Here is a 14,217-nt window from a genome sequence, read left to right on the forward strand (position 1 = left end):
CGCTGCTTGCCGCTACCGCTGCTGCATGTGTGCTAGCAATGTGTGTGTGTTGCGTTTGCTTCGGCTGGGCTGTGCGTGCCACGGAAAAAAATGGTTATGAATGGGAATTTGTGTGCATGCGTGTGCGAAAGTGATGAATGCGATGCTTACAATGACAGATGCCACGTAAAGCGAGTAATGGGAGTGTGTTGAAGCCCTCTGTCAATCCACTGCTGTATGACAGCCCCCCTCCCATGCCAGCGGGGTGTGTTTGATCATACTTCGCCACGTTGGTCATTGAGGGTTATCGAAGTGAGGGGGGGAGGGGGGGGCAGGTCAATCTGAACCACTTCAGATACAACTCGCCACTGTGGGTAGCCACGGCTTGCTAGAATTGAACTCACTTGGGCAGGTATCTCGGTTCAAGACGCAGTGTCGATCATTGCACCACCACTCCCCCAGTGCATGCGTCTTATTGTCTCCTGTGAGTTGATGAATAGCAATGCACCTGTGTAATGGGCAAGCATTGGGCCGCTCTGCCCAGGGCACCCGTTTACATGGCCTTGTGTGTCCGCCTTGTTTTTTAATCCCTTGGTGCGCTCGTGTTTTACCAGGTCAGAGTTCAGGGGCGCACCGCTGAGCGCTTGGAACACGTGCGTCGGTTCATTTGCATTCGTGCGCATTAATTAACAGATTGCGCTGTGCACACACGTGTGCCTTGATGTGATTGGGCGTGCTGGTCGCATGAACGTCTTCATGGGTTTGCGAGACGCTGTATGTATCTGTAGTGTCGGGCGTGGTGCTGGCGACCACCTCGTGTGCCGTGCCGGCCTTAATAGGTGCTCGTTAACAGCACTCTGCCCCAACGGGCTGTTCAGGCGAATCTGGGAATCTTTGTCTTTGCATTGTTTAGTGCATGCGTGTGGGCCAGTTGACATGGTGGTGGACAAAGGCGGTGCATCTGGCAGTCATCTCTGTCAATTAACCCACAACAACTGGGTCTGTCCTGTGACCTCCTGCCAGCCGGCTTTTGACACTTCACGTGGTCTCAAAGTGCACCAAACACGGCACAAGCGCTGTGGCGAATGGTGGTTGGTGTGCATGCATTTGCGCATGTGTAAGAATATGTTTTACCCTTTCTGGCAAAAAAAAAACAGTTGTGTTCAGATGTTAAAATACCAAACTGAAACCTTTTGCAAGGAATCATGTCTGCATTAATCAAAATTCTTGTGGTGAACATGCAAACAAACCAAAAACATGCTCTGATAATACATGCATTGTCTTTGAAACTGATTGGTCCACACCAGAGACGGCTTTCTTTAGAGCCTCGTCTCAAACGGTGTTAGACCAGAGGACGCCAAAAGACAAACAGCACGAAGACAATGCCACTATCAGAATAATGAGAGCTGGGGGTGAGCAGCTACATCATGGGACCTCCCTTGCAATATCTAAAATATAAGAATAGGTTTTGCCCTTTCTGGCAATAAATCAGTTGTGTTATAATGTTAAAATACCAAACTGAAACCTTTTGCAAGGAAGTATGTCCTCATTAACCACATATACTTGTGGTGAACATGCAAACAAATACAAAAACATGCTCTGATAATATATGCGTTATCTTTGAAACTGATTGGTCCACTCCAGAGACAGCTTTCTTATATTTTGATACTGGCAAGGGAGGTCCCGTGATTTGTCCATGTGCTTGCATATATGAGTGTGTGTGTGTGCATGTGCGTATGTTTTTGTGTATTTGAGTCTGTGTAGGTATGTGCGTATGTTTTATGATATGCACGTCTACGTTTATACAGGCGTGTGTCTGCGGAGAGCGGTAGTGTAGCAGGTAGCATGCTACGCTCGCTTCCCACTCACGGCCAACACCAGCGACAAATATCTGAACCGGTCCTGGGCCTCCCCTAGGTCGACTCAGCCTCAAATGAGTACCTGGTAAAGGTCCGGGTGTGGTTCTGCCCCCCCCCCCCCCCCCCCCACCGTGTATTGCTCTGGCTTCATAGGTGCTTCCCTCAACTGTTTGTTAAAGGCTTTACGGTAGATCGTTGCCTTTGTTAAAGGCTTTACGGTAGATCGTTGCCTTTGTTAAAGGCTTTACGGTAGATCGTTGCCTTTGTTAAAAGGCTTTACGGTAGATCGTTGCCTTTGTTTGGATGTGGCGGTGACGTAGTGTGTAGTAGCACGCTGTGCTACAAACTCACTGAACCGAGTTCAATTTCCGACCACGGCTAAATATCAGTGGCAGACTAATATCTGCAGACTGATATCTGCAGACTAAGATCTGCAGACTAACATCTGCAGACGAACATCTGCAGACTGACATCTGCAGACGAACATCTGCAGACGAACATCTGCAGACTGACATCTGCAGACGAACATCTGCAGACTAATATCTGCAGACTGACATCTGCAGACGAACATCTGCAGACTAATATCTGCAGACTGACATCTGCAGACTAACATCTGCAGACGAACATCTGCAGACTTACATCTGCAGACTGACATCTGCAGACGAACATCTGCAGACTGACATCTGCAGACGAACATCTGCAGACTAATATCTGCAGACTAACATTTGCAGACTGACATCTGCAGACGAACATCTGCAGACGAACATCTGCAGACTAATATCTGCAGACTAACATTTGCACCAGCCTCGGACCTCACCTGGGGCGAGTAAACATCCAGCAATGGGGTGACAATGGCGGTCGGGCGTGAGGGCGCTGGCCAAACCACCCTTCCTCATTCACCCGGCAGGCCCTTTAATAGGGCTGTGTGTGTGTGAGTGTGTAGGTTGCGCAGGGCCGAGGGAGGGGGAAATTGATGTCTTTGTATGCGCTGCACCCGGGCTGCGCAGAGGAAGCCCGGGCCGCATGGATTATTGGTTATGATTATGAGCCGCATGAATCACGCACCATTAACCCGGGGACCACGGCTCCCTGGGAGAGAGGTTGCGCACGGATCGAGGCACGACACAGCCACTCGGCGGCGCTGGGAGACGAGACGCATCTCACAACCCCTTGAAAAATGCCTTCACATCTCCCGGATCTCTCATTACTCACAGTGGTGGTGGTGGTGGTGCTGGTCCACTGACTGGTGTGTGGAGGTGGGGGTGGGGGCAGACATTATTTATATAGAATCGTATTATTTTTTTTTACTCAAAGTGAGGTGACAGAAGAGATATGGAGAAGAGATGGTTAGATGTGGCGAGGTGAGATAAATGTGGACGAAAGATAGAGAGATGTAATGAGACAAGAAGCTCCGCACAGAGGAGACAGGGACGTGGTGACGCAAGATAAGAGAGCTACAGACAACCTAGAGATGCGAGATTAATTTGTTTTTTTTTGCGTTAATGGACTTTCGGATCTGAATTTGAGGTGACGTTTTTTCCCCCATTCTTCCGTATATTTTGTTCATGAACCCAGAGCCCCTTTGAACTGATTGGGGACCCTGCCTGAGCTTTTGCTTCGGGTTGCTTTGCCTATTGCTGAGCCACCACCACTGCCCATCACGACTCCTTCATTCTGACGTTTACCGTTGCATCGGTGAAGGCATCGTTGTGATCGACCCCTCAAACCCCCTTTGTTTGCGTGTCTCTCGCTCGGTTTGTCGTTTGCTCTTTTCTCAAATCAAGCGCCATCATATTTATTCACGTGGAAAAAAGATGGCTTTGAAAATGTGCGTGGACATCTTTGGTTTACGGAGACGACACACTCGTGAGTGAAATGTATTCTCAGGTCAAACATGCGTGCCTCCTTCGTTTATTTTTGTGAAATATTTAGGATCCAGTGCTTGATGAAGTATGGGTGGGAGCATTTCATTTGTGAAAGCAGAATTCTTTATTTTTACAAGATTCGTAGAGCACGTGAGTGTTCCACAATTTTTGACTTAAAGTTTTCGTGTGAATTCATATTCTTTCGGTCTTTCGGTTAAGTCACGTCGATGTTTTTTTTTTCCAGACAAATCTACGTGATTTTACCGAAAGACCAAAAGAATTTGCTCCGTTATTATTGTGACAAGGAATCATATTTCTCTACGAGCTATGAGTTTGTTTTTGCTTTTTACCATCCAACCCGAATGAAATGTGCCATTTGTCATTTCACATAAATACAATTGAGTAACATTTCCAATCAACTTGTGCCACGGACCCAGACAGCAGCAAGTGGTGTGTCCAACACTTTAGGCATTGCTTGTCATCGCAGTTATTTCCTCGCAAATTCAAGTAATTCCCGTTAACGCTACAAACTTCATGCAAGGAAGCGAGTGTGCGTGCTCGGAGATTGATTTGCGATCCTACCTCGGTCATGCGGACTTTATATTAATTTAATTTAGAGCTGGCAGCATGAATAGCTATGGTTTCAAACGCATAAATAAAACAATTCCTTAATATTATTGCTTTAGCCTATAAAAACACACTGCATGTTAAACAGCTGTGAGGTTGCCAACGGGACTGCAATACTGGTAATGGTTGCTTGAATCCATCTGTGCAGAGCTTTGAGTGTCACGCTCCATCCTATCCATGGGTTTTCTCCGGTTACCCCGGTTTTCTCCAACATTAACGGAAATGGCCAATCATCCAAATTGCAAGACCATCCTGAAAGAGTCTTGAGACTCTGTAAAGCTTTCCTGGAAGAAAAAAAACAGTCCCTGATCTGCATCACACTATGCGAGCAATAGCACTGCCAATAATATACGAATTGAAAAATCTGAATTCTTTCACGATAAACATTTTCACAATATTAAATGACAAAAAGAAGACGCATGTCTAAGTGGAGTTGAGAATAAATGATAATCCACTCTTTCGGGGCATTGGTCTCCAGCTCTTACATGAGTATTGCTCTTTTCTCTGTTTGGCAGAACTGGATATATGCAATCACAGCTGTTTAACGCCACCTTTCCAGTGCGGGTCAAGTTATCACGATAAGCATAATGAGTGTCCACATGGAGTGCTATTAACACGCTAAAGGGGATTCAATTACGGATTATTTCACATTTGACTTTGAAAATGCGACCTTGTCCCTTCACCATATGGACATGTGTGACGAATCCTCAAACAAAAGTTTCATGGTGGGTAAGTTATGAAACAAATAATCTTTGCGGGCTCATAGCGTGAGTCACAAAAATAATTTGCTTCATCCATTGAGTATGCAACTCATCCTTCATTTCAAGGAGTGTACAAAAGAATATCTAAATATATATTTTTTATTTGATATATTTCTATACAAAGTAAAAGTGCCTCCATGTTGAAGCGGGGAAATGCTAATGTCCATTGGCAGCCCACTATCATATTTTGAAACTACATTTTCTCGTGGCTACAGGCATGCAGTTCTTAGCATGTCCAATGTTCACCGTTAGCTGTTACCAATTTAATTTGTGAGCAATTTATTGGACTTTAAATTCAGTTGATTGCACCAGCTTAGGCGTCAAAGGTCAGAGCACTGATTTGACACAGCAGATAACCTGAGTTCGAATCAAGGGTTCAACCACCTGTGATTAAATGTGCGTTTAAAGTGTAAGTCAGTTTATTGCCTAAGTCCGGTCACTAATGAGTGCACACACACACAAAAAAAACATTTTATAGATCTATATACACTGGTTTTTCATTCGATTTAGCAAAAGTCCAACTCTGAGAGTTAAATATATTGGTCTGATTGGCATGTGAAGCATATTTCTCTCTGTAGCAGGGCATATGGAAAATTGAGCTCGCTAGTGTGTGGATTTTAAAAAAAGTTACTTTAATATATCACAGAATGATGCATACAGAATTATATCTCGTTCTGGGGACTGTTTTCTAGCACGAGGTTTGAATTTGTTTTACATATTGTGTCATGGCACTGATAACACACAATCAGAATATAACTGCTGGAATGTTTTTTTTTTCGACAAATTACTTTTATGGAATGCACTACTCACTCACGTGTGCGTGTGTGCTTACACAACATTGCGCGCAAGAGTAAGCATTCAAACAAACACACACAAAAAAAAGTTGTTTTACCGACACATCTTGCTTGGTGCCCACATTAACTTTTACCAAAACCAAGGAGGAGGCTGAGTGACCGTGCAGTGAGGCTAACGTGATGCGGCAGCATGTGGAATAACAGTGTTAGCAGGGCTAACAACCCACAATTCTGTCCTTGCAAGGGAAGTGGTTGTTTGATCGATTGCCCTGACAGTCCGGACTGTTTAAGCACTTCCTCAGGGATGCTAAGTCATCTGATTTTGTGTGCTATAGCAACATTTTGGCAGCAGATCATGCATGGTTCTCCATAATGAGAGAGACTTCATCATCCTAAACTTTATCCATAAATGTGTGTGTGGGGGGGGAGGGGGCAGTGGTGTAGCGGTTAGTGCACTGCACTACGAACCCAGTAACTCGAATTCGATTTCCACTCACGGCCACCATCGTGTACTGTTCTGGCCTTCATAGGTGCTCGCTAACAGCACTTGCCCCCACAGTCGCTTAAATCTATATGGGGGATCTTTGTCTTTGTTTTTTGTACACGAGTTGGGTCAATATGGTGAGGCAGGGCTGCTGTATTGCACTGGTTAGAATTCACCTCTTTACTGGGATAACAGCAGCGTGAGTGTGAAACCATCCTCACCTCTAATTTTCATCCTCTGATGCAGAAACAGAATACTGTAAAATTTCGACTTAAAACTTTCGTGACTGCAGGAATTCATATTAATTTGGTTCTTTCCGTAAAATCCCGTAGGTAGAGAAAATAAGAAAAATAAAAGAAGAAAAAAACGCGTGGTTTCGATCGCTTAGGTTGCGATCGAAACGTCGTGTTTTTTCTTTGATTTTTATTTCTATTATTTTCTCTATCGACGTGACTTTACCGAAAGAACCAAAGAATAGCAAACTCTAAATTTCATTCATTAATTCATATTTTCCCGGACCTGCAATGAGCACCGCTGGCTATGCACGGTGTGAAAGAAGTTCAACATGCATCTATCTTCCTTGATCTAACCAAGCGAGAAGCCTGTTGAGATTAATATTCTCCTTTGCTATACAGTACTGCATACAGGAAATGACATAAGATATTAAAATGGAATGCTGGATTGGAGGCATGCAAATCAACTTCTAAAATAATCACACAGGGCGCCTGTAAAATCACTTGGCAGTTTTAAATTGCACTGCCTCCTTGATTCACTCATTCCTTAAAGCCGCTTGAAGATGTCCATGGTTGATAAAATTGCGATTGCATGGCAGAACAGCAATCTACATCTCGCATGAATGAACACGTGACTGCATTGTGCAGGAACCTCGTGTGAAAAAAGCTGACAATCCGGTAACTTCTATTACAATTTGAAGACACTTTACATCAACACGACTGCGGGGAGATTTTCATATCCGTGGCGCTGCTAGCCACAACTCCTATCTTCCACGGGAGTCGCTGGATCTGCAAAATAATTACTCGTACAATCAGCGGCAAAATTTCTGCAATCATCCTAAATTATCCATGGAATTATTCCTGCGGGGAAGCACACGTGCAGATAACCCTACGGATAATATGATCTGAAATATCGGTCGCCAACATCGCCACAAAGAAAATGAGTTATCCTGTGTCCCGTATCTTAATCTTTAGCATCAACATCACGCGTTTAGAGAATTTGGCTGCTACAAATTCCCACATGATGATAAGCCACTTCGTATAGCGATCATTTGTGGCCAGCTCGCTTCTAAAAAAAAAGAGGGCCTTACCCAGTAAAATACCATTTAAAACATGTTTTTGTTGTTTTAATTCCACTGTGCTTGGGAATTACAAGCAGGTTTAAACAAAAAGTGGCTTTCCCGACACCCAGCATTTGCTTATTATTAGTTCGTGATTTACCACTCGTCTTTTTCTCGTTTGAATTGGCCGCACCTGGAGAAAGGAAACGCGGGAGACTTATAAATGATGGGTGTGCGCCCCGTTCGCTGGTGGCTTCTCTATTCCAGTGCCCGTTCTGCATGGACTCGGCGGCAATGTGTTGTAGGAACATTATCAATTAAGCGTGACATCCTCCAGCGGGACAAACCCCCATCTGCTTGTCCACTAATCGAAAGAATGGCGCCATTGTGTGCTGCTGCTGATGCTGCTGCCCATCGGGATCGTTTGACCAACGTTGACACCATGAGAGTTTGTAACTCCTTAAGCAGAGGGCTCTAGGAATTAATAATAGGACGGAAAGACACACGGTAGGGGATGACTCGAGAAGGGGAGAGGAGAAACACGTGGACAGGAGATCAAACGAGGGTCTGAGACGCCACACATTGTACCACTCTTGAAAAGGACACTGTGCCGGAGTCGATGGATCAAGGTTAACAAGCACCCATAGAGAACGCCATTACTTAATTCCACTTGAAGGAAGGGACGATAGAATAATGTACAGCCCTTTGTCTAATTTACTGATAAATGGGCTCCAACAACAACAGCAACAACAACCGCCCTTCACCACGAAGTGGCGGTGACGTCCCCACGGCGCTTGTGCCAGGCTATGTGCAATTTCAGGCCACGTGAAATGTCGAACGTCTACTGGCAGGAGGTCCCGGAACAGACCCGGGTGCCATGGGTTGACTGACTGAGATGGACTCCACGTGCCTTGTCACAGACATGGGTTGCTTTAACAAAATTCACAAAGCTGATCAGTGAACGTTAATACAAGGGGAGCACACGACCACTTTAGAGATCACTTTCCATTGATGATAGCCCTGGCCAGCAGATTAAGATCATCAGGTTCGTAGCACAGCACCACAGCTCAATACAGAAGCAGTTGTGTAGATCATTAGACCTCCTTTGCCAGTACCAAAATGTAATAATAGTGTTTTTCCCCTTTTTTCTGGCAACAAAACTGAAACCTTCTTACAAGGATTCATGTCGGCATTAACCACAATACCTGCAGTCAAAATGCAAACCAAAAACATACTATGATAATATATGCATTGTCCTTTTGGCGTCATCTGGTCGAGCACCGATTGGGTCGAGGCTCAAAAGAAAGCCCTCCCTTGGTGTGGACCAATCAGTTTCAAGGACAATGCATATATTTTCATAGTATGTTTTTTGTTTGCATTTTGACTGCAGGTATTGTGGTTAATGCCGACATGAATCCTCGTAAAAAGGTTTCAGTTTTGTTGCCAGAAAAAAGGGGAAAACCCCTATTATTATTAGTTGTTTAGAGTTTACACCCGACCTTCAAGCATCGCTATTACACTCCTATCACCGCCAGCATCTGGCTTCAAGTCTTCCCCTTGGTTACATAACTCCACACCAATGTCGATCACGGTAACCTGTTGTCCTCCATCCTGCACACGTGTCTCACCCATCAAAACCAACACTGACCAACGACCAGCGTGGTGAAGTATGCTAAAATGACCCCCGCAACCCGCACGCCGTCGGAGAGGCTCTTATCCAGCAGTGGATTGACAAAGGGTCGTACATGTGCACGATATGCGGGCAGAGACGTCAACACGTGGAGCAACAGAACCAGCAAAAGATGGGAAGCATCTGCTGTCATCGCTGCTGTCAATGCCAACGATGTAATTTGAGAGGCAGGGATGTGACGACGTAGAATCAAACAGACAAAAGGCATCGAGTAAAACAAAAAAGTCTCAAAAAGTTTCACTTCTCTCTCTCTCTCTCACAGTGCCTGATAACCTCCAAAAAAAATCTCATCGGTCAGGACACCAAGTATTCATGACATCCACCTCCGTGATGCCTCTTCATTTAGAGTGGTAAACTTCCTGCTTCGTGCGCCACACACCGTTTCTTAATTTCCAGAGAAGCCGCTGGCATGGCTCCAGTGGATCAGAGGCACGGAAAAGCCACCTGCCTTTGTTATGATTCAATTAACATGCCAAGGTTGCTTGTACTGCAAGATGCTTTGGAAATAAAATAAAAATAGAGAGAGAGAAAAAGGGGCATTTGCAAGAAGAAGAAGAAGCAACTAACTGTAATGACGTCTCAGTAAGTGGCATGCTCGGACTCATTTCATCAAGGCAGTGGCTGCGGGAGTGAGTCCCAATTTTGAGAGACAAATCAAGTTGGCGGCTGATGTCTCATAGCTCCACACTGACCGCAGGCAATGCCCTCTGGCTCTGACTACCAACGGAGTCTGTGGACTGCGCGTGATGCATATCAGTGGTGTTATATTGGCTGTGTGTAGCCGGTGCCGACCCATATTCCAGTAGCTCGGAGGTGAGGTTGATGGAATTTTTCGTAATGGATCCATGTCAAGTATTATACTTTTTTAAAATGCAATATGACAAAGTATTGCCAGAATCCATGAAGTTGTCATCCTTGTGCAGCTTCTTTATACCGTAAATGTTACTCGTCTTTAAGTCCACAACAGTTCACTGCTACTTTAATGGGCATTTGTGCAAGGCTTCCTCCTCCTCCATCTTTGATCACGTGTTACATCGCCCACATTGACAACACCGGGAAATTGAGGACACAGGAGTACCCATGAACACTTTGCTTTGTTATACTAACGTAGTTTACAGAATTGCTATTTGTTTATCTCTTCGCTTCTTGAAACACCTCATACAGTCATTCGTCCCTTACATTTAGTGGCCTGTTATCACAGGTTGCATTGGCATGCATATGGTAGCCTCCAATAGGGTTAAATGCAATGTGAAGTTTAAAAATTGAAAGATTTCTCATCATATTCCAAATGCACAATCGTTTTTTTTTCCATACCAAAGCTTTCCTCAACTCCGAATAATTATTACTTCTATATATATACAAAGCACATATTCGGCCAAAGTTTGAATCCCGTTGTCATATTTTTGGCTGAAGGACAGTTCTTAACTCTCTCTCTGCACTCAATGGGATTCAACATGGAGCAGTCACCGTGATTGATGAACCAGCACTCGCTGATTCGCTCCAGTCACTCGCTCAACGGCAGGCTGTTTGATGGTAGGCTGCTTCACGTTGGGTTGGGTCACTGTGCCTGTCCTCGATAACTGTGCTGCAAGAAAAAGAGATAACCCATGTCAGTGATGATGATGCTGGTGATGGTGATTCGAATTAAGGAGAAGCTAAACCCAGTGCAAAGTTGGGCCAACGTTGAGCCAACGTTGCTTCAATGTCAACTAACGTTGAGCCAACGTTGCATGTTTACTGGGAAGCCGCATCGGCAGCTGGGAAGTTATGAAAAAGGTGTGCACTCTCAGAGGGAAGCATGTTACGCGTGATTAATTTGCTGCGTGATGAATGCTGCCCAACCTAAAAGCAGCCACAGCCCCGGTCAAAGGAAACGAACACTGACAGATCTGCACGTAAACTGCAGTACATAATTGATGAAACAATTTTTTGTAATGATATTTCATATTGCAGTAAAATCTATAAAGATGTTACCCTTCAAAAATGTCCATGATACATTGTATACCTAAAACGTAAAATTTTGTACATTAGTGGACACACTAATTAGGTAATAGCTACTTCATACATAAATATTGTATTGCTCATTTGAGGTGTGGCTTTGATGCAAAATTAGGCATTTAAAAAAATCATATATATATCAGTGCCATCCAGTGTCTTAAAATTAAATATGAACATCATCATTCTCTGTCCACTGCGAAAATGAAGAGATTATATTGGTTCCATAGCCAAACTGACCCAATTATTAGACAAAACGTCAATTCATTATCCATCTACTCACCTATGGCCAATCGCCTAAAATGCACCAAATTTCGTCACACCTCAGAAGCTAAGCAGACTTAAGCTTGGATCGAACTTAGAGTGCCAACGACCAAGCGTTATAGGTTTTCAGGGATAATTGGTGGGCAGCAGCGCAACAACATAAATTGCTGTGCTGTACTTCTATGCTTCCACATATATTGTCCCTGCTATGGCCAACCCACACTGAGCAGCGTGGCGAAGTGTAGTCAGATAACGCTCACTTCCCCCCGCAAACCGTTTGGAGGCCGTCATCCAGCAGTGGATTGACAAAAAGTGCTTTAAAAAGTACACTGTGTGCATACAGATTTAGTCTTATTTTGACAACGCTATGCCCCTTGTGCGAGCCATCGAACAAAGATGGTCACGGCATCGCGCACTTTCAGATGCGATTCTGTGGCCGTCTGGAACGCTCTTCCTTCCGCTATTAGGAAGCCACTGAAAGCTATACACTTCTAAGTAATCTAGATTGAAAACTCATCTCTTTAGAACGGATTGTTGTGTTTAGTTTGTTGTTCTTCCCCCGCACCTCCGATTCGCACGGTTGGCTACATACGGTGCGAAAGAAGTCCAACAAGCGTGAGTAACACTGTTGCTGCTAGCCCACCCTCAGTTGCATCTTCTCCGAGACAACTTAATGGGAGTAGTTAATAGTGAGTGTTGAAGTCTGATATCTGTGTGTCCTGATCCACGATGTTCCACTTGCGTTTGCTTAAATGGCTTCATGTCTGTTCTTTACACGTTCCTTTAATCCAGCAGCTTTTAATGTGCAACCTGAGAGCCCGATGAGACGTCATGTCTCTTTTTGTCAGGGTGGCCTAAAGAGCTCAAACACACAAAAGCTTGGGAGCAGCGTGTCCTCAATTTACTTTCGAGATAAATGTACAAAAAGGGAAGAGGTCGTTGGTCAAAAAGCATCGTTGAATATATTGGAGACTACCGTATTTAATAATGCTGTTGTTTTTTGGGTTAGGCCACGTGGCAGTTTTAAGCCAGCATTTGTATAACTAACGCTCCACCAGCCTACGAGAAATTCACATATTAGTATGTATTATTAATAATTATGTTTATATGTGCTCATCTATTCAGCGATGGCTTAAGACTTTTCATGACTGAATGCAACATCAATATGTAAATGTATAATGCTGTTTAAGTTAACGATATAACATATGAATAAATTGTCGTGTTCCATTTCCATTATGGGTGTGCTTTAGAATGATGTTGGCATCGAGCGCTGTTTAGTTAAACGTTAAAGGTACAGCCCTGGAATTACTTTGCTCAGGTCACTGCTGGCCGAAGTGCCTCCACTACAGTGAGCTCGAGAGAACCTTTTGAGATGATATTATGGCTACAATTAAAAATCATGGCAATAATGTTATCTGGCCAGACGTCCTGCAATAGGTCGGAGCAGCCACACTTTACTCCACGGCACGTGAGCTTCTGGTGTGTGTAATGCTGTGTATCTAGTCACACTGCTGGGTGGACAGAGACTGGGGGGGGGAAATTTAAGGAACTTGCCATGTTTTCAAATGCAGGCACCGGGTAAATCAAACCAGCACAGCCTCGGGCATTGTAAATTCAGCGTGCTAAACATTACACCATGGCAACATTCGTCAGTTAAAAAATAAATAAATATAGATTCCAGCAAAACTATTTTTTTTGTAACTCGACGCATTCCCCAATAACAGGTGGAGACTCTACCTCTCTATCCTCTCTATGTGCTGAGAAGAAGGAACATTGCCCAGAACATCGGCCCATTAAGGCCGCGGTGGTATTAACAAAGGCGTTGAGTTTTATTGTTTTTGGATGTGCTCGTACACCACTTCAAACGCGTTGTGACCAAAATACTGAATTCAACTGCAAAAATGTTGAACTTTGTTACGAGATCAACTAGGACAATTGCTGGAGGATTGGAGGAACGGAACGATGCAATCTGCCCCTGTTTTTTTGTTGTTTTTTCTCCCCACAGTAGTGCACAATATGAAATTACCTGTCATAGGATACACCAGGTGAGCTCTGTAAAGCTGGTACAGGTAAGCATTTACATTATGAGACTTCTTTTGCCAACTTGATTTGGTGCTTTCGTGACTGCAGGAATTACTCTTTGTTTTTTTTCGGTAAAGTCACGTAGACATAAGGTAGGGAGACACGACACATACACGGAGACACAAACAGACACATACTTCATACCTCCCCATAGAGGTGGTTCAACCTCCTTTGCCAGTAGCAAGATATAGTAATAGGTTTTTACCCTTTTATCTGGCACCAAAACTGACACCTTTATAGAAGGGATCATGTTTGCAATAACCACAACACAAGCAGTCAAAATGCAAACAAAAAGAGACAACTCTGATAATGATATGCACTGTCCTTGAAATTGATAAAAGGGTAAAAACCTATTACTATATCTTGCTACTGGCAAAGGAGGTCTCATAATGTAAATGCTTACCCCGAGCTCTCAATACTCTGATAACGCGCTGTTTTTGAGTTGTATGCCTTTTGGCGTCATCTGGTCCAACACCAGTGGAAACTAGGCTCTAAGAAAAGCCGTCTCGGGTGTGGACCAATC

Source organism: Petromyzon marinus, chromosome 28 (assembly GCF_048934315.1).
Source record: "Petromyzon marinus isolate PM22_M1 ecotype Great Lakes invasive population chromosome 28, UKy_Petmar_22M1.pri1.0, whole genome shotgun sequence".
Classification (NCBI taxonomy): domain Eukaryota; kingdom Metazoa; phylum Chordata; class Hyperoartia; order Petromyzontiformes; family Petromyzontidae; genus Petromyzon; species Petromyzon marinus.